This window comes from Elephas maximus, chromosome 1 (assembly GCF_024166365.1).
Source record: "Elephas maximus indicus isolate mEleMax1 chromosome 1, mEleMax1 primary haplotype, whole genome shotgun sequence".
In the NCBI taxonomy this organism is placed as follows: domain Eukaryota; kingdom Metazoa; phylum Chordata; class Mammalia; order Proboscidea; family Elephantidae; genus Elephas; species Elephas maximus.
Genome location: NC_064819.1, coordinates 1,986,321 through 2,013,868, shown reverse-complemented (window position 1 = coordinate 2,013,868; position 27,548 = coordinate 1,986,321). Strand labels below are relative to the sequence as shown.

At 47.0% G+C, this 27,548-nt stretch overlaps 1 protein-coding gene across 11 annotated transcripts in view; it reads right to left on the bottom strand.

Annotated features, from left to right (window-relative positions):
• BOC (BOC cell adhesion associated, oncogene regulated) overlaps positions 1 to 27,548 on the bottom strand; it is a 92,377-nt gene that overhangs the window by 52,481 nt on the left and 12,348 nt on the right. For 2 of the 11 annotated variants that reach the window (XM_049876536.1, XM_049876552.1), the window contains one exon: positions 4,423 to 4,765. The exons of 8 other annotated variants lie outside the window; for them this stretch is intronic. The gene's annotated coding sequence lies outside the window, so the exon portion shown is untranslated. Of the gene's footprint in view, positions 1 to 4,422; positions 4,766 to 5,828; positions 6,683 to 27,548 lie in introns of those variants that run through there. One more of the 11 variants, XM_049876560.1, reaches the window with a different exon arrangement.

Genomic DNA, 27,548 nt, shown 5'->3' with positions numbered 1-27,548 from the left:
GTGGAATGTTGTTGTGGTTGTTAGGTGCCATCAAGTCCATTCTGACTCATAGTGACCCTATGTACAACAGAATGAAACGCTACCCAGTCCTGTGCCATCCTCACAATCATTATTATGCTTGAGCCTGTTGTTGTAGACACTGTGTCAGTCCACCTCATTGAGGGTCTTTCTCTTTTTTGCTGTGTACTTTACCAAGCATGATGTCCTTCTCCATGGACTGGTCCCTCCTGATACCATGTCCAAAGTATTTGAGATGAAATCTTGCCATCCTTGCTTCTAAGGCACATTCTGGCTATACTTCTTCCAAGACAGATTTGTTCACTCTTTTGCCAAAGTGGAATGTATGAGGTATGAATTTAGGAAAATCAGAAGTAACCAAAAATGAAATAGAATGCTTGAAGATCAATGCCCTAGGCATTAGTGAGCTGAAACGGACTGGTACTGGCCATTTTGAAGCAGACAATCATATGGGCTATTATGCTGGGAATGGCAAATTGAAGAGGACTGGCGTCACATTCACCATCAAAAAGAACATTTCAAGATCTATCCTGAAACAACGTTGTCAGTGATAGGGTAATATCCATACGCCTAAAAGGGAGACCAGCTAGTACAACTATTATTCAAATTTACTCAGCAACCACTAATGCCAAAGGTGAAGAACTGAAAATTTTTACCAACTTCTGCAGTCTGAAATTGATCAAACATCCAATCAAAATGATTGGAATGTGAAAATTGGAGACAAAGAAGAAGAATCAGTAGTTGGAAAATATGGCTTTGGTGACAGAAACAAGGGAGATCACATGACAGAATTTTGCAAGACCAATGACTTAGTCACTGGAAATATTTTTCTTCAACAGCATAAATGGTGGCTATTCATGTGGACCTCGCCAGATGAAATACACAAGAATCAAATCGACTACATCTGTGGAAAGAGACGACGGATAAGCTCAACATCATCAGTCGGAACAAGGTCGGGGCCGACTGGGAAACAGACACATCACTTTCTCATTTGCAAGTTCAAGCTGAAGCTGAGGAAAATGAAAACAACTCCAAAAAGCCAAAGTACAGCCTTGAGGTATACCACCTGAACTTAGAGACCATCTCAAGAATAGCTCTATGCATTAAACACTAATGACCAAAGCCCAGACAAGTTGTGGGATGCCATCAAGGATCTCGTACAAGGAGAAAACCAAAAGTCAGTGACAAGGCAGGAAAGAAAGAAAAAACTGACATGGATGTCAGAAGAGACCCTGAAACTTTCTCCTGAACACAGGGTAGTTAAAAAGCAAATGGAAGAAATGACGACGTAAAAGAGCTAACCAGAAGATTTAAAGGGCAGCTTGGGAAGACAAAGTAAAGTATTATAATGAAATGTGCAAACACCATGAGTTAGAAAACCAAAAGGGAAGAACATGCTCATCATTTCTCAAGCTGAAAGAACTGAAGAAAAAGTTCAAGCCTCAAGTTGCAATACTGAAGGATTCTATGGGCAAAATATTGAAAGACGGAGGAGGCATCAAAAGCAGATGGAAGGAATACATACAGTCACTGTTCCAAAAAGAATTAGTCAACGTTCAACCATCTCAGGAGGCAGCATATGATCAAGACCAATGGCACTGAAGGAAGAAGTCCAAGCTACACTGAAGGCACTGGTGAAAAACAAGGCTCCAGGAATTGACGGAATACCAATTGAGATGTTTCAGCAAATGGATGCAATGCTGGAAGTGCTCACTCTTCCATTCCAAGAAATTCGAAGACAGCTACCTGGTCAACTGACTGGAAGAGATCCATATTTATGCCCATTCCAAAGAAAGGTGATTCAACAGAATGGGGAAATTATCAAACAATATCATTAATATCACACACAAGTAATATTTTGCTGAAGATAATTCAAAAACGGTTGCAGCAGTACACCAACCAGGAACCGCCAGAAAATCAAGCCAGATTCATAAGAGGACGTGGAACGAGGGATATCACTGCTGAGGTGAGATGGATCTTGGCTGAAAGTAGAGAATACCAGAAAGATGTTTACTTGTGTATATTGATCATGCAAAGGCACTGGACTGTGGATCATAACAAGTTATAGATAACGTTGCAAAGAATGGGAATTCCAGAACACTTAATTGTACTCATAAGGAAGCTGCACATAGACCAAGAGGCAGCAGTTCAAACAGAACAAGGCAATTCTGGGTGGTTTAAAATCAGGAAAAGTGTGTGCGAAGGTCGTATCCTTTCACCTTACTTATTCAATCTGTATGCTGAGCAAATAATCTGAGAAGCTGGACTCTATGAAGAAGAACAGGGCATCAGGATTGGAGGGAGGCTCATTAACAACCTACTGTATGCATATGACACAACCTTGTTTGCTGAACACTCAGAGGACTTTTAGCACTTATTGATGAAGATCAAACTCCACAGCCTTCACTATGGATTACACCTCAACATAAAGAAAATAAAAACCCTCACAACTGTGCCAACAAGTAACATCATGATAAACGGAGAAAAGATTGAAGTTGTCAAGGATTTCATTTTACTTGGATCCACAATCAACGTCCATGGAAGCAGCAGTTAAGAAATCAAGTGACATATTATACTGGGCAAATTTGCTGCAAAAGACTTTAAAAAGTAAAGTGTTAAAAAGCAAAAATGTCACTTCGAGGACCAAGGTACACCTGACCCAAGCCATGATATTTTCAATCACCTCATATGCATGCAAAAGCTGGACAATGAATAAGAAGACTGAAGAACATTTATGGTGTAGGCAAAGAATATTGAATATAACATGTACTGCCAGAAGAATAAACAAATGTGTCTTGAAAGAAGTACAGCCAGAATGCTCCTTAGACATGAGAGTGGCAAGTACTTTGGACATGTTATCAGGAGGGACCAGTTCCTGGAGCAGGATGTCATGCTTGGTAAAGTACCAAAGACCAAACCCATAGCCGTCGAGTTGATTTCGACTCATAGCAACCCCTTTACTTGGTAAAGTAGAGGGTCATAAAAAAGGAAGACCCTCAGTGAGATGAATTGATACAGTGGCTGCAACAATGGGCTCAAACATAGCAACAACTGTGAGGATGGCGCAGGACTCGGCAGTGTTTCCTTCTGTTGTACGTAGGGTGGCTATGAGTTGGAACCCACTCAAGGGCACCTAACAATAACCTCTACCACTTGAGGAAAACGTTACTCAAGCTGACCCTGAAGGCTCTGGGGTTCATTTTCTTCGTCACACATACCCCTTCCTGAAAACTGGCTCGTTTTTTTTAGAGAGTTTTTAAAATTTTTTAAATCCACTCCTAAAGAAAAAAAAAAAAAAAGAAAGAGAGGGAAAAAAGAGAGAGAAGGAAAAGGGCTTCTTTTCTTCTACACTCCCTCCTGAATTTCCCCACCCCTCTCCATATAAATTCAATTTGACAACCCTGCTAATTGGATAAACGCGGCTCCTCTGCTCCTAGAAGGCCATTCCCTTTTCTTTTTTTGTTTTTGGAGGGCTCAAAACAGGGTGATTGTGCTGTTCTTTAACAGGAATTCCATCTGCTTTATTTCTCTCTCTCAATTCAATGCTCCTCTTGAATATTTATGAAGCCTCCCCTCCCTGGCCATCTCTTTCCACCCCACCTCTGCCCTCCTTTCTCCCTCGCCTCCTCTCCCCACCCACCCTCCAGCCTCTGCTCCCTTCTCTGGGAGCTGGACAAAACCTTCCAAATGGCACCCCCTCCTTGCTTTAGATAAACACAGGCAGTGTCAAGTGTGAGGAGTAGGGGGAGGCGGGGAGGGGGTTCAACTGCCAGTCAAGACCTCGGCCTTCAATGCGGCCTGGGGGCCTCCCCTAATCTGCTGCATGCTTGCCATATGGGGGCTGTGTTGCCCTGGGAGACACTAACAGGCAGAACGGAGCTTAATAGAGTCCATATTCATTGTAATGCAGTGAGGCAGCTCCAGCCACCGCTGCCCCCTGGTCTGGCTTCCTTCTTCTGTTTCCCTGTCTTTCTGTTTTTACCCCCTTTTTCTTTCTTTCTTCCTTTCAAAAGGTCCAGGTCGCCAGAGAACTCTAACCTGGAGAAGCCAGGGCTGGCGGAGAGGCTGGATTTGGGGTTAGGAAGAAGAAAGGTGATGTGGAGTTGGGGTCGGGAGAGGGGTGGAGGGCAGAGGTGAGAAGTGGGGTCTCCCAGGAGAGTGGGGGGTGGGGGATGCAGCATTCACACTGAGGAGGGTACACGTGGCACATGTGTGTGCACACGTGTGGGATTTGGTGTGTGTGAGGGGGTGTGGCCTTTGGAAGAACACACACTCACCAAGGCCTTAGGGAAAGAAGCCTTCATACTGGTTCAGCCATCTATGCCTAGGTGTCCCAGGACTGTCTTCCCTGACCCTCCCACCCGGCATCTCTAATCCCAGCCAGTTTAAAGCCAGGATACAGACCTCCTCAGGCTGTCAGGCCTGTGGCCAGTTTCCAGCTTTCCACCGTTGGCTTGACAAGTCACAGGTGTTGCAAGGTGATGAAACCACTTTAGAAATAAATCCCCATGGGGGAGAAGACCCTCCACTGGCCTGCTCAGTTCTGGTCCACTTCCTCTTTGGCTAGTCAGGAGCTGAGCAAAAGGGGACAGTCGGTGACAGCAGTGGTCTTCTGCAGCCAAGATAAGCGCATAGGAGGCCTCTCTGCACTGAGCCCCTGCGCTGTCAGTGAGCTAAGCCCTGGCACAAGAATATGGCTGGACGTGAGACTCAGGCTCTGAGGCCGCAGGTGATCTTCTCCCAGGGCCTAAAAGAAAGGAGGTGGAGAATGTGGGAAGCAGGCCTAGCACATTTCTGCCAACATCTCAGAAAAAATAAAATTCATGGGAGCCAACATGGTGGAGTAGTCAGACGCTTCTGTGATCCTGCTTACAACAAACTCCCCCAAAAAACAAGTTAAATGATTATATATATGACAAGCTAGGAGCCCTGAACAGCAAAGGCAAAGTTAGGAAATCGGACTGAGTGGCAGGAGGAAGGAGAGATGGTTCAGAAGGGGCGAGGAGTTGCTGGACCTGACTTGGTGGGAACCCTCAGGCACAATCCCCTGGAGCCACTGTGGCAGGGCTGGCAGTTGCATTCGGGACATGGTTTCCTCAGGGAGAGACAGTAGGTCGCACAGTCTAATCATACCTCTGGAACCAGAGAAGAACAGTGCTCTTAGCAAAGGCTAAGTACTTGCATTTATTTTACCGTGCCCCCAGCCTCCAAGCCAGCTTGAGTGGATGTCGATTTCCCAGGGTCTGAGATAGGTTCTGCTGCGCCTCCTGAGCCATTCTCCTGGCCTTGGAGAAGGCATAAATTCACAATTGGGGGGAAAAGATAATCTGCCAGCTCCACTAAACTGGGGAGCTCGGGACAGAAGCAGCTCCTTGTCCAGGCACAAACGGTCCACAGACTTTGAATACCTTCACCCCTGAGTGGACCTGTGTGGGCCTATTTCAGGAGAATAGGCCCTTGTTGGCAGACTGCAATGATGTATGTGCTTGAGATCTGAATACTACTGTTTCAATTAGATAGGAGACAGGAACGATTTTAGGTGAAGGGAAAAACAATACACAATACAGGAGCGGTCAGCACAACTGGACTAAATCAAAAGCAAACAAGTTGCCTGAATAAATCGAACACTTCAAAAGCTGAAGTAGCAGGGGCGGGGTTCTGGGGACCATGGTTTCAGGGGACATCTAGGTCAACTGGCATAATAAAATCTATGAAGAAAACATTCTGCATGCGACTTTGGTGAGTGGCGTCTGGGGTCTTAAAATGCTAGCAAACAGCCATCTAAGATACATCAATTGGTCTTAACCCACCTGGAGCAGAGGAGAATGAAGAACACCAAAGACACAAGGTAATTATGAGCCCGAGAGACAGAAAGGGCCACATAAATCAGAGACTACATCAGCCTGAAACCGAAAGAACTCGATGGTGCCCGGCTACAACCGATGACTGCCCTGGAGGAGAATACAACAGAGAATTCCTGATGGAGCAGGAGAACAGTGGGATGCAGACCTCAAATTCTCATAAAAGATCAGACTTAATGGTCTGACTGAGACTAGAAGGACCCCGGAGGTCATGGTCCCCAGACCTTCTGTTAGCCCAAGACAGGAACCATTCCCAAAACCAACTCTTCAGACAGGGATTGGACTGGACTATAGGATAGAAAATGATACTGGTGAGGAGTGAGCTTCTTGGCTCAAGTAGACACATGAGACTATGTGGGCAGCTCTTGTCTGGAGGGGAGATGAGAAGGCAAAGGGGGACAGATGCTGGCAGAATGGACATCAGGGGGAGAGCAACTAGGAGTACATAGCAAGGTGTATATAAATTTTTGTATGAGAGGATGACTTGATTTGTAAACATTCATTTAAAGCACAATAATAATAATAAAAAAAACTAAAGAACAAATTGTTCCAAAATTGCAGGATACTTCACAAATGCACATAGCAAGTGGGTTTTCCTGGAAGGCATGTGTGCACTTTTCTTTCCTGGCACAACGGGGTGTTTGTCATTCAGTCCAGGGCGTTTCTCTGTGCAGAGGGGAGCACTGGAGGAGGAGAATCAAAACAAGGAAAAAGACAAGAGAAACACAAGGAGGACTCATTTGAGAGCCTGAACTCTATCATCATCATAATTTCCTTTTTCAGGGTGTCTTAAATAAAATAAAATTTGTAATAGAGACATGGTAGAATTCCTCAAAGAATAAGGAATCTGTTTCATAACTCGTGAAACATACAGCTGTTTGCTTTGTGACTGTAAAAACTGCAAATTTAAAATCAAGATAGAAAATAAAAGCAAAGGAAAACTAAGAACTTTTCTATATTCTCTTACAGTTGAAGATTTAATCCTATGGCGTATGGCACACAGGAAGTGCTCAATCAATCGTTCATGACTACATATGCGGCCATGATTTTACTATTGCTGATGAAGAACCTGAAACCCTTTACCCAGTTGACAGCCACAGTCAGGGTTGGGGTGGGTGAAAATGGCTTTAGTAGAAGCAAGAGACTCCTGGCAAAGGGGTAGCAACATTGTTGCCATAGTAAGGTCTCTTCCAGGGTCTTTTGTTAACCTCCTCCTCAGGTATCAAAGTCATGTGGGCCCAGTCAGATTTGGTAGTGTATTTGTTATTGCTGTTTGTTTGTTTGCCTTCCAAATTAATATTTCCTCCTTTCCTTGCTCTTATCCCCAGTGGTTAAGAGCTCGGCTGCTAACCAAAAAGGCTGGCAGTTCAAATCTACCAGCCGTTCCTTGGAAACCCTACGGGGCAGTTCTACTCTGTCCTTTAGGGTCTCTGTCATGGACTGAATTGTGTCCCCCCAAAAATGTATGTATTAACTTGGTTAGGCCATGATTCCCAGTATTGTGTGGCGGTCCTCCATTTTGTGATTGTAATTTTATGTTGAGGGGATTAGGGTGGGATTGTAACACCACCCTTATTCAGGTCACCTCCCTGATCCAAGGTAAAGGGAGTTTTCCTGGGGCGTGGCCTGCACCACCTTTTATTTCTCAAGAGATAAAAGGAAAAGGAAGCAAGCAGAGAGTTGGGGACCTCATACCACCAACAAAGCAGCCCCAGGAGCAGAGTGTGTCCTTTGGACCTGGGGTCCCTACGCCTGAGAAGCATCTCAACCAGGGGAAGGTTGAGGACAAGAACCTTCCTCCAGAGCCGACAGAGAGAAAAAGCCTTCCCCTGGAGCCCACACCCTGAATTTGGACTTATAACCTACCAGACTGTGAGAAAATAAATTTCTCTTTGTGAAAGCCATCCACTTGTGGTATTTCTGTTATGGCAGCACTAGATGACTAAGACAGTCGCTATGAGTCAGAATCGACTCGATGTCAACAGGTTTGGTTTTGGTTTTTTTATCCGTCACCATGATGCAACATGAATCTGTGGTTTCCTGGCTCCACCAAGTCCCTATATTCTAACACCCCTGCAGGGAATGGCACAGTGGCTATTTCAAGTAAAATTTCAAATTTGTGCTCTAAAACTGAAAGAGCATTTGGTTATCTGAAAAGCTACCCAGAAGCTATGCTCAGGCTGTACCTATTTACATCCTTTAAACCAAAACCCAGACAACCATTAAGGACCCAGAAAGGTAATGCCTCTTCTCTAAAAACTCATGTAATCTTGAAGAAGCCAGAGTAGGTGATAACATACACCTGAGCAGGGCCTCACAGGGCTCTGAGCACACGTACCCTCCCAGAAGGTGTCCCTTCTAGGTTCTCCTTTTCTACACAGTCCTAATCTGGGCCGTTCTGACCCCAAAACACTGCATGTGTTCCAGAGGTGCGCTCCACAAACAAGAAGCAAGTGGGGATGTCTGGAGTGCCCTAGTGATCCAAGCTTGGAGCACTCTGGGAGCACTACAGAATGGCCAGACTCTTCCCACCCTTCCCTTCTGGAGCACATGGGCGCCTCTCCAGAAGCCCTTGAGTGCCAAGTGAATTCTTATCCTGGTGACAAGTGCATGCAAGCCCTGTGGACTAGGAGCATATGGGGGTGGGCTGAAATGTCCCTAAGCAAGTCTGGCAGGAATGAATGCATGTCCAGGACGTCATAGGAGCCAGAATGGTCTACTCCTAAGGGAAGCAAGGACAGTTACTTGAGCGTAGACGAAATCCTTCCCGTCCATTTCATAGCTCAGAGGACACCCATTAACAACCTGCTTATCTACTCAAACTTATCTACTCTTCCCTAAAACCCTGACGATTCACCACCTACTCCACCACCGGTCCCTGACCCTCCCGCCTGTCCCTGATTTCCCACCCAGTATCTGATCTGACTCTAACCCTGACGTGAGCAGTGCTGTCCAACAGAATATAACACCAGCCACGTATATAATTTTATTATTTCTAGTAAACCTACTGCCGTCAAGTTGATTCCAACTCATAGGGATTCTACAAGACAGAGTAGAACTACCCCATGGGTTTCCAAGGCTGTAAATCTTGACGGAAGCAGGCTGCCATATCATTCTCCTGCAGAGTAGCTGGTGGGTTTGAACCACCAACCTTTCAATTAACAGCCAAGTGCTTAACCACTGCACCACCAGGGATCCTTATTTCTAGTAGCCACGTAAAAAACCGGAAGTTAATTTTCCTAATACCTTCTAATTAACACAATATATCCAAGACATCATTTCAGCATGCAATCAATATAAAAAAATATTAATGGGTGAGACTGGAGAAACCCTGAGAGGTTGGGCCCCGGACATCCTTTTAACTCAGTACTGAAGTCACTCCTGAAGTTCACCCTTCAGCCAAAGCTTAGACAAGCCTATAAAACAAACAATAACACATGTTGCTCAATCATGTATATAAGACTAAATGGGAACATCAGCCCAAAAGCCAAGACGAGAAGGCAGGAAAGGACAGGAAAGCTGGACGAATGGAAATGGGGAACCCAAGGTCGAGAAGGGTAGAGTGTTGACACATTGTGGGGCTGGCAACCAATGTCACGAAACAACATGGGTATTAATTGTTTAACGTTAAACTTGCTCTGTAAACCACCTAAAGCATAATAAAATATACATATTAATGGGGCGTTTTACAACTTGTTTTATGTTAAGTCTTCTAAATCTAGCATGTGTTTTATATTTATAAAACCACCCAGTGTCATCGAGTAGATTCTGATATAGTACATCTCAATTCTTAAAAACATTTTAAGTGTTCAAGAGCCACACGCGCTAAGACTCCTATATCAGACAGCACAGCTCTCAAGACCTACAACTGGCTCCCTGGCTCTCCCCTTTCCCCATCTAATCCGCCTCCACACTGCCACCTGCCAGGTACACTTCATAATTCATTTAATTTGATAGTTTTCACAATGGCCCTACATGATAGGAGTATGTTCATCCTATTATACTTATGAGGAAACTGAGGCTCAAAGGGATTAAATAGCTTACCCAAGGTCAGATGGTACATCACAGAACCAGGATTTGAATTAGGCTGGCCTGATTCTAAAACGCTGGGTTCTTTTCACTCTGCCATACTGCTGTTGTTGTTGGCCATCTGACTCGTGGCCACCCGATGCACAACAGAAGGAAACACTGCCTGACTCTGTGCTACCACGCACCTGTAAGTTAATTATGCCAGAATAATTGGTGGACTGTTATGCGGCCATTAAAAACAATAATTACAAGATCAAATACCAAAAACCAAACCAAACCCATTGCTGTCGAGTCGATTCCGACTCATAGCGACCCTATAGGACAGAGTAGAACTGCCCCATAGGGTTTCCAAGGAGCACCTGGTGGATTTGAACTGCTGACCTTTTGGTTAGCAGCTGTAGCTCTTAACCACTACGCCACCAGGGGTTCCAAGATCAAATAAAAGTTTAGGGACATGGAAAATGCTTAAAATGTTAAGGAAGAGCAATATAAATCACATTTAAAAAAAAAAAAAAAAGCATGTGAGTGGTTGGGTGTGGCCTGGAAGAGAACATGAAAAAAATAAAACCAGTTGATTTGAAAACGCACAGGGATTCTGGGTGATTTTTTTCTCCTTTGGAGTTCAACAAGCATCTAAGCAAACAGACTCACATTTGATAGCTCCCCAGTTGAGGATGGTTAAATAAAGGTGAAACTCCTTCTCATACCCTCCAGGCTCTTTAGAACTAGGCTCCAGCCAACCTTTCTAGTATCTTCCTCCCATAAGCACTAAAATCTGGGCAAGCTGAATTTTCACCCCCTCTATGTCTTTGCGGAAACCCTGGTGGTGTAATGGTTAAGTGCTACGGCTGCTAACCAAAAGGTTGGCAGTTCAAATCCACCAGGCACTCCTTGGAAACTCTACAGGGCAGTTCTACTGTGTCCTATAGGGTCGCTATGAGTCGGAATCAACTCTACGGCAGTGGGTTTGGTTTGCTTTTTTCTATGTCTTTGCATACTCTGTTCCTTCTACTTGAACCACCTTTCCCTTGTCCCTTCTTTTCACAAAGGAACTCCTAATTATCCTTTAAAACTTACCTCAAGCATCACCTCCTTCATGAAGCCTCCTGTGACCATTCCTCATCCTAATTCCTCTAGCACTTTGCACACCATGATAACATTTCCACAATGATTTGTGTGTTTGAGCACATACCTTTCTGTAGTTTGCCTCTTCCCTCTCCCCTCCAAGCCTGTACTATGAACTCCTTGAAGGCAAGGGTGCATCAGATTTGTCTTGGTAATCCTTGTACCTGGGGGCATCATTGGTGGTTCAGTGGTAGACTTCTTGCCTTCCCATGCAGGAGACCCAGGTTCGATTCCAGGCCAGTGCACCTCATGTGCAGCCACCACCCATGCGTCAGTGGAAACTTGTGTGTTGTTATGATGCTAAACAGGTTCCAGCAGAGCTTCTGGATTAAGACAGACTAGGAAAAAAGGTCTGGCCATCTACTTCCGAAAATCGGCCAATGAAAATGCTATGGGCCTGGCAGTGTTTTGCTGTGTTGCGCACAGGGCCGCCATGACTCGAGGGCAGCTAACAGTAACCCTCATACCTCGAGAAGCCTTGGTATGTCCTAGGGGTTCATTGAATGCTCGCCGAATTTAAGGGTTTGTTCATATCTAAAATCGAGAGCTTGAGGAGGAATGTTAATCTGACCCACGGACGTGAAGGAGGGACGCAGAGAGAGAGACAAACGGTTACCAGTGGTGGAGCTAAAAACATATGCATGCAGAAAAGCCTTTTGGTTTCTCAAACACTGACTGTAACCATGGTCTTTATTTTGAAAAATCAAATGGCCCCCAAATCAATGTGAGCAGGCCTGGAGGGGAGACCCAGTCAGTGCCCTACAGATGTCCCTGTGGCTTGTGGTTTTCCTACTCATCTCTTTCCTTAAAACAAACACCAAACAAAGCTTGAGGCTCTGGACTTCCTACAGCCATGGGCCCACAGGAAGATCTAATTCAGGAGGACACAAAGTCTAAGCCAGCATCACCACCGCCCTGAGCCCGAGGCTGGGACGGGAAGAGGCAGCAAAGAGGGAGAAATACAGTTATTGAGTGAGAAAGAGAAGGACAGGCTCAGGCCTGAAGAGATCAAGAAAAGGGCGTGGGAAGGAAGAAGGATGGCAGCAGAGACGTGGGAAAGGGAAGGAAATTCACTGAGTCCTCGCTACCTGCCAAGCTCTGTGCTGGGTGCTACACACATATGATGATCACTTTTCATACTCATAACCTGTTGTTAGTTGGCTCAAGTCGGTTCTGACTCATAGCAACCCCATGTGACAGAGCAGAAGTGCCCATAGGGTTTCCAAGGCTGTGATCTTTATGGGGGCAGATCGCCAGGTCTCTTCTCCTGTGGTGCTGATGGGTTCAAACTGCTGACCTTTTATTTAACACATGAGTGCTTAACCATTGCACCACTGGGGCTCCTTATTCACAACTTAGAGAGTGTAACTATTGGCATGTTACAGATGTGAAGAGATGTCATCTAAACCCCTTTATTGATGCCTTGTCATGTGAGGATTTTAGGACTTACTTTAAATTTTTGCTTATAGACATACCTTGAATACTAAGTAAAAGTTGAAACGTGGCAGGATCAGGTAATTAAAAAAAAACCATGAAGCTTGGGTGCAGATACGGGCTCTGCCCCTTGTCTGCCCCTGGCAACCAATCTCTTTGAGCTTTAGTTTGCTCTGTGAAAATGAGACAGAATACCTACTTTGCTGATCTACCAAAAAGAGTACATGAGGTCGTGTGAGAAGGCAGTCTGGCATACAGCAAACATGCAAGACTTTGGGGGGCGGGTGTCACGGAACTTTCCTCCTGAAAGCCATCCACTGGTGGTCTACTTTCATACAGTGGCATTGCCACCTGGTGGGCTCCTAAGTTAACGTCCTTTAAGTCTTAAAGACATGTTGCATTTTAACAACTCTGGACACACATGGGAAACCCTGGTGGGGTAGTGGTTAAGCGCTACGGCTGCTAACCAATACGTAAGTAGTTCAAATCCACCAGGTGCTCCCTGGAAACTCTTTGGGGGCAGTTCTACTCTGTCCTATAAGGTCTCTACGAGTTGGAATCAACTCGATGGCAGTGGGTTTGGTTTTTGGTTTTGGGACACACATGGGAGCCCTGGTGGCTCAGTGGTTAAGAGCTTGGCTGCTAACCGAAAGGTCGGCAGTTGGAATCTACCAGCTACTCCTTGGAAACCCTATGGGGCCGTTCTACTCTGTCCTACAGCGTCGCTATGAGGAACTGACTTGACGGCAGTGGGTTAGACGCACATGAGGAATCCCTGGGAGGAGCACATGGTTTGCACTGAACTACTAACCTAAGAGCTGACAGTTGGAACCTACCCAGAGGCACTGCAGAAGAAAGAGCTGGTAACCTGCTCCTGTAAATATTACAGCCAAGAAAAGCCTACGGAGCAGTTCTCTTAACACATGGGGTTGTCATGAGTTAGAATCGACTCAACGGCAACAGGTTGGGTTTTTGGTTTTTAGACACACATGCTAATCATCTCTTTGTTCCTTCCTTCCAAGCTATACAGAGTTAATCAATGGGCTTAGTTTGCTACCTTATACGCATGCCTCAGAAGTTTAAGAAATATTCTTTGGTGACAAAAAGCAGTCACCCCTTAAGTAGTATACAGTGTTTTACAGAACCTCAGAGCAGCCCTGTGGACAGGGGTCTTTGGAGTGCTCTGGGGTCCTGAGTTTGAGCAGGCTTAGTTTCTGACCTCTCAGTCTCCACTCAACACAGGCAACATTTACCATCACTTAAGCTAACAGCCTCCTCTCCTCCCCACACCCCAGCGTGTGCCCTCTCTGCATGCTTCCAGTGGCAATGACAATAACGGTCTCCGCAGTGTCTCTGTTTGTTTGAGAGAAAGGGAAAAGATCTCAGTTAGTAGGTGTCATGGGTTGAATTATGTCCCCCCAAAAGTGTGTATATGTATTGGGCTGGGCCATGATTCCCAGTATTGTGTGATTTTCCTGTATGTTGTAAGTCCTGCCTCTATGATGTTAATGAGAGAGAATGGGTGGCAGTTGTGTTAGTGAGGTAGGACTCAGTCTACTATATTGGACTGTGTCTTGAGGCAATCTCTTTTGAGATATAAAAGAGAGAAGCAAGCAGAGAGACAGGGGGACCTCAAACCACCAGGAAAGCAGCAGTAGGAGCAGAGTGCATCCTTTGGACCTGAGGTTCCTATGCTGACACGCTCCTTTGGATCTGAGGTTTCGACGCTGAGATGCTTCCAGACCAAGGGAAGATGGGTAATAGGAACCCTCCTCCAGCACCAACAGAGAAAGCCCTCCCTGAATTTGGACTTCTAGCCTCCTAGACTGTAAGAAAATAAATTTCTCTTTGGTAAAGCCATCCACTTGTGGTATTTCTGTCACGGCAGCACTAGATGACTAAGACAGTAAGCCACTTGGGACAAGAAGTTATGGAGAAGTGTTTATAGAGAGGAAAACTTCCCTACCCGATCCCCACTCCTGACCCCAGAAAAGGGCTCACTTCCAGCCTGCGAATTCAGCGAATGCACAAAGCCAAAACAAAACCACCTGCCCTTTGTCTCCCTGTTTCTACTTACAGCCTATGACCAGGGCTACACATACAAACCACGTCAACAGTGAAATAAAATACAAAGCCTGGAGAGGAACAGAAGCACCTAATTCCCAGTCTTCTGGGGCTCAGAGTTCCCAAAACAACCAATGTAGAAGGAAGTAATTAGAGCCCAGTGACAGTAGAGAGGGGCACTGGCGGTTTGGTGGTAGAATTCTTGCCCTTCACATAGGAGACCCGGGTTTGATTACCAGCCAAGGAGCCCCAAGTGTGGCCTTCCTTCATCTGTCATTGGGGGCTTGCGTGTTGCTGTGATGCTGAACAGGTTTCAGGGGAGCTCCCAGACTAAGACAGATGAGGAAGAAAGGCCTGCAGGTCTACTTCTGAAAATCAGCCAGTGAAAACCCTATGGATCACAATCGCCCAACCTACAAATGATCCTGGGCATGGCGGCAGGACCGGATGGATCAACGGCAGCTAACAACACTTGACAAGACCTCTTAAACCACAGCTTTGTCACCTACACTGTCACGTCTCACACTGTACTGTAACGTACTCATTTACAAGTCTCTCTCCTGGACATGCAGTAGGCACTCAGTGTTTGCTGAGCTCTGAAGATGTACTTCCACAACCTTTTCTAGGCCTGACTCTATTTGAGACGTGGAGTTGAGTTTGCGCATCCCCAGGGGGCTCGCCTGTTGGAAAGCAGAGCTTGAGCAAGGAAAGGTGACGCCTGAGTGTCCGGTCCCTGTTCTGACCCCCTTGGGTTGGGGGCCCCCTGTGGTTATCATTCAGTGAACAAGACAGTCAGGATACAGCTTTTTCTCATTGTCATGTCCAAGAAGGACCTTGTCATGTCCTACTCCACTTCGGAGCCACATCCTTTTACCCTTCCGGATGGGATGGGCTTGCAAATGACAGGTAGAGAAGGAGGATGTGAAGGACAGAAGTAAGCACCTGAGGGCACACCACCTCCTGTCAACAGACACACCCAGAACATGGCTGTGCAGGTGACGCAGGAGCAGTGGTCGTCACCGGGCTCTGCTGGAACATGGAAACTGCCCTTCCCAGCACACCACCACTTCTGGTCCACCTGCCTGTCTGTTCCACCGGAGGGTTCAGGAGTCGGAAATGGTGAGGATCTTGCTCACAAGGGCATGTTGATATCTAACACACCGAACCCACTCATTCCAGGGGATTTTTCTTAAACCCACACATATTTGTGAATTTTCTAAATAAATTACATGTAGAAAATGATCAGTCCATCACCACATTGACAATCGCTGTTGGTGCTGGGATGCTGTCTCATCTGGTATTTTTCTACCCATATGTGTGTGCACATGTGTTTTGTGGGTTTTTTTTTTTTACAAAATTGTCCCACTGTATGTGTGGTTTTCTATCCAGGGTTTTTCGTTTAACATACGAATTTCCATATCATTAAATACTTTTGAAAACATAAGAAGTAAAGAAAGTTCTAGGTGTTCAGCAAATACCTGCTGAATGAATGAATCACAAACGACCTGAGAGGCAATGGTGAAAGGTCCTGGCAGAGAGGAGAGAGAACTGCAGCCACTGGGCAAGGAGGGAGGTGTTTTCTTAGCAGGAGAAGCTGTGCACTCAGGGGCTTTTTGGAGGTGAAGAAGACTTTTTACTCTGTTAGTTGAGCAACAGAATTACCACTGAATCCAATTAAACTGTCACATGTAGTCATTTTCTAAGCCCCTTTCATGGTACCAGGTCCACAGCTATATTTTGCACATGACCCAAAAACAGGTCTCAGGTTCTGTGACCCAGACCAAATGAAAATCAGAATGCTGCTTCTTGGCCTGATTCCGGGGCTGATTCAAGCAAAAAAAAAAAAAAAAAAAACCCCAAAACCCAAACCCACTGCCATTGAGTTGATTCTGACTCATAGCGACCTTACAAGGCAGAGTAGAACTGCCCCCTAGGGTTTCCAAGGAACGGTTGGTGGATTCGAACAGCCAACTTTTGCTTAGCAGCCAAGCTCTTAACCACTGCTCTACCAGGGCTCCGATTCAAGCAAAAAGCGGGCAAAACCACCCTCAGCCCGTAACACACACACACACACACAAACACCCCAATTCCTAACACACTCATGCATGCTCACGGGAAATTAGAAGCATTTAAATGAAAAGCTCAGCCTTGAGGTAAAGTTGGCTGACCTGCTGCAGTCAGGGCCAAGATGGAGGACGAGAAGTCACCACTCTTTACAGGCATCTGGCTGCACAATAACGTGGACAATGCCTCTCCTAGACTTCCCTGCTAACAAGAAAAGTTTACTCTGGATTTTAAGGGGAACCAGTCTGTCGAAGGACAGCAAGATCTGTCCACACAGGGATGTTGAAGGAAAGGCAGGTTACATTAATAAGTCATCTAGAGTAATGACTGATACAAAGAAGGTGTTCAATAAATGACAACATCTTACTAAATTTGGATAACTCCTTCTAGAGTCACTTTTTATGAATATTCTTAGTTGGAGTCTTACTGCAGATTCAGGATTCAGTCCTAGTATTTCATTCAAAGAGGTTTAAAAAAAAAGAAAAAAGCCAGTTGCTGTCAACGCAACTCTCATTCACAGCAACCACGTGCGTGTCAGAGCAGAACTGTGCTCCGTACGGTTTTCAAGGGCTGTGATCTTTCCGAAGATCACCAGGCCTTTCTTCCGCGGTACCTCTGGATGGTGAACCACCAACCCTTTGGTTAGTAGATGAAGGCTTAACCATTCGCACCACCCAGGACTCCCCAAAGAGGTTTAAGATTAGGTTGATATCTCAGGGGTAGGACACCCCAGTGCTGGCTCTCCCCCCATCCTGCTCTGGGCGTGTGCACTGACTACCTCTGTCTCCAGACAGACAGACAGACAGACAGACATCCCCCAAGTCCTCACACCGCGAACACCTTTATGTCCAGCGGGGAAGTGTGCTTTGGGTTCAGGACAGTTTACTTTGGTTCCCATCTGACCCCACACAAACCCACTTTCTTCACAACCTCCCTGACCCCAAATACATATCCTCAGTCCCCCCACCCCACCTCCAATATGCCCCTTCTCAAGTCCTACGCTCTTTTAAACCACCTAAAGCTGAAACAAACACCAAGTTGGAAACGTGAAGCCTGCTCTGGTCCGTCTATCTGTCAGTCCCTGCCTTCTGCTAGAAGCCCTCCCCTCCCCCGCCAGCTCGTGAAGCCCAGTGGCCCTGGTGCAAGGCTGGCACAAGCGGAGAAAACAAACACATGGAGCCTTGCCAGCTGGATCAGGCACCATTGTTTACAGCAAATGTGGGGAACTGGGGAGGCTGCCGAAGGGCGGGGAACACTTCCTGCTCCTGGGCTCCACCAGCTGCAGAGAGGCTCCCCCAGGGGAGGGTCTGCCCTACCCAGGTGCACCCCAGGACAGGAATCCATCAATCCATCCCTAGTGTGGCCAGTCCTGGCTCTATGCTGTTGGGGAACACCATGCTTAAGGCCCCAGGTTACGCTATGTTGCTCATTATTGTAGCCTCAGTATCTCATCTATCATAGAGCTTTGCACATAGTAGGAACTCAGTATTTGTTGATTAAGTGAATAGATGAGACTTCTTCCTGCCTACCCCACAGGGTTATAGATGGGCGATGAGGGTGTTGCAGTCGCGTGGATTCCGACTCATGGAGACCCTATAGGAAAGAATAGAACTGCCCCATAGGGTTTTCCAGGAGCTGCTGGTAGATTCGAACTGCTGACCTTTTGGTTAGCAGTCAAACTCTTAACTACGGTGCCACCAGGCACTTCTCAATAGCTCCAGGTAATTTAGGGAATTGCTATGTTAAGAAAAGCTCATCAAGTTTCTTTACTGTAAGATTTTCAGAGCCTTTAATATGCTATTATGCACCTTGGATTACCTAGAAGGGACTAGAGCATTCACTGAAGTCTAGGCTTACCTGGCCACAGGCTGGGCCTTACCTGACCGCAGGCTGGGCCTTACCTGACCACAGACTGGGCCTTACCTGGCCACAGACTGGGCCTTACCTGACCACAGACTGGGCCTTACCTGGCCACAGGCTGGGCCTTACCTGGCCGCAGGCTGGGCCTTACCTGACCGCAGGCTGGGCCTTACCTGACCGCAGGCTGGGCCTTACCTGACCGCAGGCTGGGCCTTACCTGACCGCAGGCTGGGCCTTACCTGACCGCAGGCTGGGCCTTACCTGACCGCAGGCTGGGCCTTACCTGACCGCAGGCTGGGCCTTACCTGGCCACACTACCTTTTTTTCTCAGAGTACCATTAGTGATGATAACTTTGCCAAATACACGTTGAGAAGTGTTGGCCTAAGAGGTTCCTGGAGAAAGTCCCAAAAGCACCTTGCAAAACAGTATGATCCCATTTCTGTTTCTTAAAAAAAGTTACATAAGAATATGCGGTGTATAGGGCTGCTATGAGTTGGAATCGACTCGTCGGCAACAGGTTTGGTTTAGTTATTCAGACTGGAATAGAGAAAGCCAGGAGACACTCAAATTTTGGCATCTCTGATGTTCAAATGACTTGTACGTTTTACTTTAACACTTCAGGGATATTCAAAGTGGGTATACAGTTTCACTTTGGGAACTAAAAAACGAAAATCTGAAAAAAAAAAGGAAGTTATCCCAAAATATTATGATGTCATGGCTAACATTATCATCTTATTATTTCCCATAGGCTGGGGAGTCTCATTTCCCTATGGTCCCAACAACCCCTTGGATCATAAAAGGTTGCTCATTGCCTCATACATTTGGCTTCTTAGGGGTGTTGTAAAGACCATCTCCTCTAATTCCAGGATCATGTTACTTCCACACTATATGGACAAATATTTTGGGAATAAATGAAAACACATTTAATATTTTGTTCACAACCTTTACAGATTTGAAATTATTTAGTTTAGTAACCTGTATAAAATATACTATCCAGTCTGGTGCCCTCGTTGTACAGTGACTAAGAGCTTGGCTGCTAACCAAAAGGTCGGCAGTTCAAATCCACCAGCTGCTTCTTGGAAACCCTGTGGGGCAATTCTACTCTGTCCTATAGGGTTGCTATGTGTCAGCATTGACTCGATGGCAACTAGTTTGTTGTTTTTTTTCTGGTGAAATTACCATGTTGGGTGTATCAGCATTTAGAGACTGCCTTTTTCCTGCCACATTACTAATTTCCTAATTAACTGATCTGTATATATAATTAAAAGTCACTGGGTTTAATACATCAGGTTTTGTCACAATATGAGATTAAGGCAAATATTTAGTGTCAGAAGAAACCATCATTCTCAGCACAAAACAAAGAAAACCATTTGCCCATTTATTGAGTTGGTATGTGTAAGACAATGAGGTAATGAATACGCATTATCTTGTCTAACCTCTCAACAAACCTATGAGGTCAGTGATGTTCTTATCCCCATTTTACAGATGCAGCAATTGAGGTGAGCGATTAAGCAATTTGCTCAACTAAAGGATTCAAAGCCAGGGCTATCTGCTAGCGTTGAAGTCTGCGTCAGCTTCAAGCAGATATAGAATGAATTGTTTTCCAGAGAAGAACTGAGAAAGGCAGAAAAAAAACAACATAAGTCTGGGTTGGAGTCGGGCACCTGGCACCATGTTTCAGGAGAGGCTGGCTTGGCACGTTCCCACCATGCGTCCTGAGCCCCAACTCCTGGACATGCCTTGCACCTGCATCTCTGAAAGCCTCCCCCCGATACATACACACACATACATACACATATACACATGTATACACACACAGACACACGCATACATGCACATGCACACACATGCACACGCATACACACACGGGCGCACACATGCACGCAGTCATTCCTGGGTGTCTGCGTGCCTGAATCTGTTCCAAAAATTGGTAGCAGCACTTTGAGTCTCAGATCCCAGTTATATGCACCAGCGTGTACAGAGACACAATAAACTTCTTCCCATTTCTTAACTTAGGCTCCCATCTTCCTCTGTTCTTACAACTACGCAGTGGTTCCCAATCCTGGCTGCACATGTGAATCACCTAGGGGCACGTGCCAATGCCCAGGCAGTGCCTCAGACAAATTAAATTAGCCCCTCTGCAGGTGGGGCTCAGGGAGCAGCATTTTCCAAACTCTTCCCTGGTCACCGTAAGCAAGGGCTGAGAACTCTGGCGATCACTTTGTGAAGAACATCGGCCAGAAATGTCCTGTCCATTTCAGATGCGAGGGTTGGAACTGACAGTTTTGCATAAAAATGTTCCCTACTGTATTATTTTAAAGAAACGCCTGTAATCTTTTTAAAGATAAAGAACCTTTTTTTCATTTCATAAATTTAATGTTGAGACATTTTAAGGAATTAACAAAATATATCTCCAGAAAGCTTCTCTTCGAGTTCCCCAGATATTGCCTGGGCCTGCGGATGTCCGGCTTTCTCAAGAAGAGGACACCTCTGCAAAGAGCACTTACTTTGAAGACCAGGGCAGCCTCCATAGGACAAAAGGGGACACTCAGTAAGTTGCTGGGTCAGTCACCACCTTACTGGGATCCTGTGCCTCAGAGCTGGGTCACACTACCCCTGGGGGTGTGGAGGGGTGGCGCCAAGGACAAGGTAAGCAGGAGAGAGAAAAGACTTCCAAGCATAGTGGCAAAGCTGAAAGCTTGCACATCAAAGCCTGAGGTGCCCTCAGTGACTCCTTCAAGAGAATCGCAACAGTCTCAGAGGTCACAGATGCACAGAAGGGAAGTTGGCGACCCAGGGTTCCCATACCCATGATTACCAGTGATTGGGCTCCGCTGGGCCCTGCTGTTTGACAACCCAAAGGGTTAACAGCTCAGCCTCCAGTGGGCCTTCTGGAAGAAGCTGCTTTTCACCTTGGTCCAGCTGGGGAGGAGACAATGCCCACCCCCACCTCAGAGCCCAGTTCCAGCCTGGCCCCTCCCTCTGCCCTCCCACTCCAGGAATGAAGCTGTGAGGTGCCCGACATATATACCCAGAAGGGTTTCATCTCTTTCCAACTCCATCTTGTGTCTTAACTTCTGCCAAGAAAAAAAAAAATGAGAACACTCATATACACCATGTGCGTATGGAGGGAGGATAGAGTAGAAGTTCACGCTGAAAAAGACCAGGCAGGGAATGGGAGGCACAGGTTTGCTGATGGAAGTGGGGACCAAAGACGCCCCGTGCTGTCAGTGGGCCTTGGCACACCCTACCTGAGGCCTCACTGTGGCTGCGCCCCACTGGTAAAACCAGCTGCCGTTGAGTCACTTCCGACTTATGGCGACTCCATGTGCTGAAGAGTAGAATTGCCCTCCATAAGGTTGTCAATGGCTGTGACTGTTCAGTAGATCCCTAGGGCTTTGCTTCTGAGGAGCCTCCAGGTGGGTTAGAATTGTCAACCTTTCTGTTCGTAGTTTAGCGCTTAACAGTCGGCACCAACCAGGCTTCAGGCACTTTGTGGTTGCACCCCAGGGTCAGATCCAAGGGAAGTGCTTACACACTGTCCCCTCATCTTCCTCCAACACCCCATTTTCACACCCCTTAAGCACCCCCCAGGCCACTACCCCCGGCTCCAGAGAGGCACGGGGAGTGGAGGTGCAGAGCACTCCCGAGGCCAGAGACAACCCCGTTCCCCACGCCGGAAAAAGTCCTGTTCCTTGTTCACCCCCTCTTGCTAATTCCAAAATGGATGCAACAGTCATTGGAATGGCACGTGGGCCTGGTGGACTGGGTGGCTTGCAGACTGCTTGTGGCCACCCAGAAAAACAAGTCTGGAGCTGGGGCCCTGGTTCTCAGAATCCTGCACCGTAGACACCCAGGGCCTGCAGATGCTGGAATCTGGCAGCCAGGAGGGAGCAGCTTGGCTCCAGCTCTCTGCTGTTGACCTCCTCAAAAAAAAAAAAAAAAAAAAAATCCACTGCCATTGAGTTCAGACTCCTAGTGACACTATAGGACAGAGCAGAACTGTCCCATAAGGTTTCCAAGGCTGTAAATCTTCATGGAAGCAGACTGCCGCGTCTCACTCCTGCAGAGCAGCTCATGGTTTCGAACTGTCGACCTTTCTTTTAGCAGCTGAATGCTTTAGCCAGTGCACCACATTCTCAACAAAATCAGAAGGAAGGGACCCCCCTCCCAATGATCACACCTAACCATTCACTGCCGAGGCTTTGTCCTGATAACACCGCCTCATTCACCTCTAGCCCTCACCTGTCCTGTGCATTTTTTCACTCAAGATGATGAGCTAAGCATCAACACTACTTAGGCCTGTCCAAACTGAAACCCACCTGTCACCTGAAACCCCTTGCCTTCAAGTCAACAGATACTCATTGACCATCCATTAAATACCAGGCCCTGGGAATACGAAGATAAAGGATAAGCTTTCACTCAAACTCAACTTCCGATGCAGGACCCAAACAAAAACTTCTCAGAACAATTGCCAATCAGACCTGAGTCCCCAGGTGAGTCTTCTTTCCTTCCACTCCACCGCCAGGATGGAGGGGTTCGAGGGGGTGGGAAGTCTGGACTACACACGTCTTTTGGAAGGCGTCACCCTGTGACATCCTTCTTTGTCCCACCCAGCACACACAGCGTAGTAATGAACACAAAGCAGTATAAAAAAAAAAATTTGTCTTGATAATTGTTGCATCTTGGTGATTCGTATATTAAAAAAAAAAAACAAAAAAAACCAAACCAAACCTGTTGCTGTCAAGTTGATCCCAACTCATAGTGACCCTATAGGACAGAGTAGAACTGCCCTATAGAGTTCCCAAGGAGCTCCTGGTGGATTCGAACTGCTGAACTTTTTGGTTAGCAGCTGTAGCACTTAACCACTGTGCCACCAGGGTTTCCATTCATACGTATGTTCATTATATTATTCTTTCTGCTTGTGAGTATGTCTGAGTTTTTAGAATAAAAAAATAATAATAAAACTTGTTTTTTTTCAATAGGATGACTAAAGCCAGGTCTTCCCAAGTCTTTCCAACCCTGCACCAACTTCCAGAAACATGGCCCTCCTGCCCAGTGTCTTCTCAGTTATGCCAAATAGCCCTGTCAGGCAGGTTTCAGCGGGTGCTCAGGTTCTTGGCGGGGGCGGGGGAGGGGGGTGCCTCTCTTTGATCGTCACACACTCCCTAGTACCCTGGGTCAAAGAGGCCGCCCCACCCCGATAAGCGGACTGTTGGCAGCAGGCAGAGGACCCTGAGGGGGTTATCTTCCTGGCTCCCCTGGGCTCCAGATTCAGAGCCAGCTGGCTGCCCATCATGCTCCTGACCAGAATGCAAGGCCTTCCCCATGACCCTGAGCACAGCTCACAATGACCCATCCCCAACTCGGGGGGCGCTGGCTTCTCCTGCCTGCAGAACCAGATGCAGAGAGGCCTCAAGGTCCAGAGAGAAAATCAGGTTGGACTTCTGAAACTAGCGCTTTTTTCTGAGCCTCCTTCGTTTCTCCACCTAGGAAGTTCCAAAACATACCATAACTGACAAAACTCTTCAAATAGTCAGGCTCCCCAAGAATACGAGCCCCCAAGAGTTGAGTTGCTAAATTATCAGCCCATCTCAAAGCAAAGCAATAATGATGATGATGATGATGGTAACCATGATGGTCTGAGCACCTACTCTGAACCAAGCACTCCTGTAAAGAGAGAACATGGATAATGCAATTCACTGTGAAATGACCTCTTATTTTGATTAATAAATATTCAGAAACTAGTTTGTCAGTGTCTTGAGGGCAACAGGCACAGGGCTGAGGGTGTTCTCAACTCGGATCTGTAAATGGACCAACTGGAAGCCTCTCTTTGACAGCCTTAAACATGTCTTCAGGCCCATGTGGGCAAAGCTTACTGTTGGGCGCCTGGATAACCAGAAACAGCTCAGTATGAAACCTCGAGCGTCTGAGGAGTGGTAGGCTGCACGGGGTATTGTGAGCTGTGGTGGGTGACATTCTTCACAGAAAGGAGACCCTGCCACGTCAGAATCCACCGCCCCCCTCCAACCTGGGGCCGCGGAACACACTCATCTTGGCTGAGTGCAAAGAAACAAGGCCTCCCTGCCTTGCCCCCACCAAGACCAAGGCTTTTAGCACCGGCATTTTGGTTATTTCCCGTGTGGGGAAAATTTGTTCCGCCTGCTTAAGATTCCATCTCAATTGGACACACTGTTCCTCTTTACTTCCTGACTTTCAAAGCATGCAGGAATTTACTTATTAGGGAGCTTCCTTGTTCCACTGCCAAGCAGGCTGACTTTTTTGGAGTGGGGATTGAGTATGATCAGATCTTGCTTTGGTTTCTAGATTGCTACAGAGAGAAAGTGCATGGGAAGGCCCCGACCACACCGCTGGACCTCCTTCCACTGCTACACAGAGCCCGCCCACCGGCACGGGGTCCGTGCTGTGCCCCCACAAGCCTCTGCACCTCCCGCTCCAGCAGACCACCCAGCATTGCCATGGTTCTGGATGGCCCGACTGCACGGGATGCCATTTCTGAGGCTAAAAGATGGTTTTTTAAAAAATGCATCACAGATATTTATAAAATGAGCCTTTCTGACCTGTTGGGTTTTTTGTTTTTTTTTCTTTTTTACACTAATCAGAAAGTACTAAGTGCTTTGTCGGTCACCTATTTGTCTTTTGGTTCAGAAGACGTGGTCCTTCTCATGGACCCACACTACCTGGCAGGTACCTGCAGAAGCTGGCCTGGGGTTCCTTCTCGGGTCTCTCACAGCACCTGCTGGGGGGCAGATGTGAGGAAGGTGACCCTGGGGTGAAGGCTGGATTTGGTCAGGGACAGGGGTTCCACGCTGATGCAGCTCAGTAATTCACTGTCCTCTGCTTCCACAGACAGCAATTGTCATCTCAGCCTCCCAGAGTCTGGAGTTGGACCCAGGAAGATAGGGGTGCAGAGGGATCCCTTGATTCCATAACTACCGAGAGCAACAGGGGCAGCTTGCCTGGAGAGAATGTCATTCTCATGAGTTTAAAGGGCTTTCAAGACTCCCTCACAACAGTGCTCACTGAGTCTTCAGGGATGAACGTGGGAACGGTAGTATTAACCTCCACTTACACAGCGGCTTCAGGAGAGCCATGGATGGGCAGACTATGGACTGCCTGTACAAGGCATGGTCATGGTAGCTCAATAGACACATTCAAACTCCCTGAGGGACTGAATTGCTGGGCTGAGGGCTGTGGGAACCATGATCTCAGGGAACATCTAGCTCAACTGGCATAACATGGTTTATAAAGAATATGTTCTACATCTACTTCGGTGAGTAGCCATCTAGGATACTCCACTAGTCTCACCCCTTCGGGAGCAAGGAAGAATAAAGAAAACTAAAAATACAAGGGAAAGTTTAGTCCAAAGGACTAATGGACCACATCTACCATGGCCTCCACCAGACTGAGTCTAGTATAACTGGATGGTGCCTGGCTGCTACCACTGACTGCTCTGACACGGATCAAAACAGAGGGTCCCAGACAGAGCTGGAGAAAAATGTAGAACAAAATTCTAACTCAAAAAGAAAGACTAGACTTGCTGGCCTGACGGAGACTGGAGAACCCTGAGAGTATGGCTCCCAGACACCCTTTCAGCTCAGTAATGAGGCCACTCCTGAGGTTCAACCTTCAGCCAAAGACTGAACAGACCCATGGAACAAAACAAGACTAAAGGGGCACACCAGCCCTGGGGCAGGGACTGGAAGGCAGGAGGGAACAGGACAGCTGGTAATAGGGAACCCAGGGTTGAGAAGGAAGAAAGTGTTGACATGTCACGGGGTTGTTAACCAGTGTCATAGAAAAATGTGTGTACTGTTTGATAAGAAATTGGTATGTTCTGTGAACCTTCATCTAAAGAACAATTAAAAAAAAGAAAAAAAAATTTAAGTCCCAGCTCCCCAGAGTTGGGGCTCTCTCTACCAAGTTTACCCCCATTCTTTACCCTTGGAACTTTTCATCCTGGTTCAATGGGGTGACCAGCTCAGAACACCCATTCACCTGCACTTTCCTTCCCCTTAGCTGGCTCAGAGGTGGCATGGGATTGCTCAAGCTCCAGTTCTAAAACCCCACACCACCCACACCCCAGAGAGCCTCACTGTTCAGGGTGACCAGAGGGTGTTCTGAATGTTAGGGGGTCCTCCATCAAACTCCCAGGGAATTTTAGCTCAAGAGGCTAACCCAAGAAAGAAGTACCTCTTGGCAGGGAAAATGTTCTCAGTCCCTTTGCACCTAATTGGGCTTCCTCCCTAATGACCACAAAACAGGCCCTCAGCATTCAATCACTTCCAGGGCTCAACACAGACACCACTGGAGGCTGGGCCCAGCTGCAGCAGTGACTTCCTGAGGTGGCAGGGCCTGTGGCCACCGGAAGTGGGATGAACGGGAGCCCTGCCAGCCAGGGGGAAGCACACTCCGCCACCACTCCCTCCACAGCTCCCAAGCCAGTAAAACAAACTACTGAGGAGGAAGGCAAACAGCCCGTGGGCTCCACCGCCCTTGAATCTCGTGCTGGGATGTGAAGGTCTGCACACTACCAGATGTGGAGCCCAGACACCGGCCGCTCCTGAAGGTTTGCCAGCCACATGTTCCACGGAAGACGATAAAGGGTTACTGTGCTAAAGGAGTGGAGCAGCAAGGTGGATGGCCCAGGTGTACCTGGGAAATCCCAGACGAGTAACCAGACAATAAGCTCTTGGTAACAGAAGGAATGAGCCAGGCTTCTCTGCCTCACACAGTGGTGGGCATAAAATAGATATTCAGTAAATTCTCATAAGGGATGAATGGACCACAGCTGTAGTTCAGTAGAATTCTTGCCTTCCATACAGGAGACCGCGTTCACCCATCCATCAGTGGAGGCTTGCATGCTGCTCTGATGTTGAACAGGCTTCAGTGGAGATTCCAGACTAAGACAGATTGGGAAGAAAGGTCTGGCAACCTACTTCTGAAAATCAGCCAGTGAAAAGCCTATGGATCACAATGGTCCAATCCGCAACCACAGGATTGGGCAGTGTTTTGTTCCATTGTCCACTGGGTCACCAGGAGTCGAGCCAAGTGGACAGCAGCTACCAATA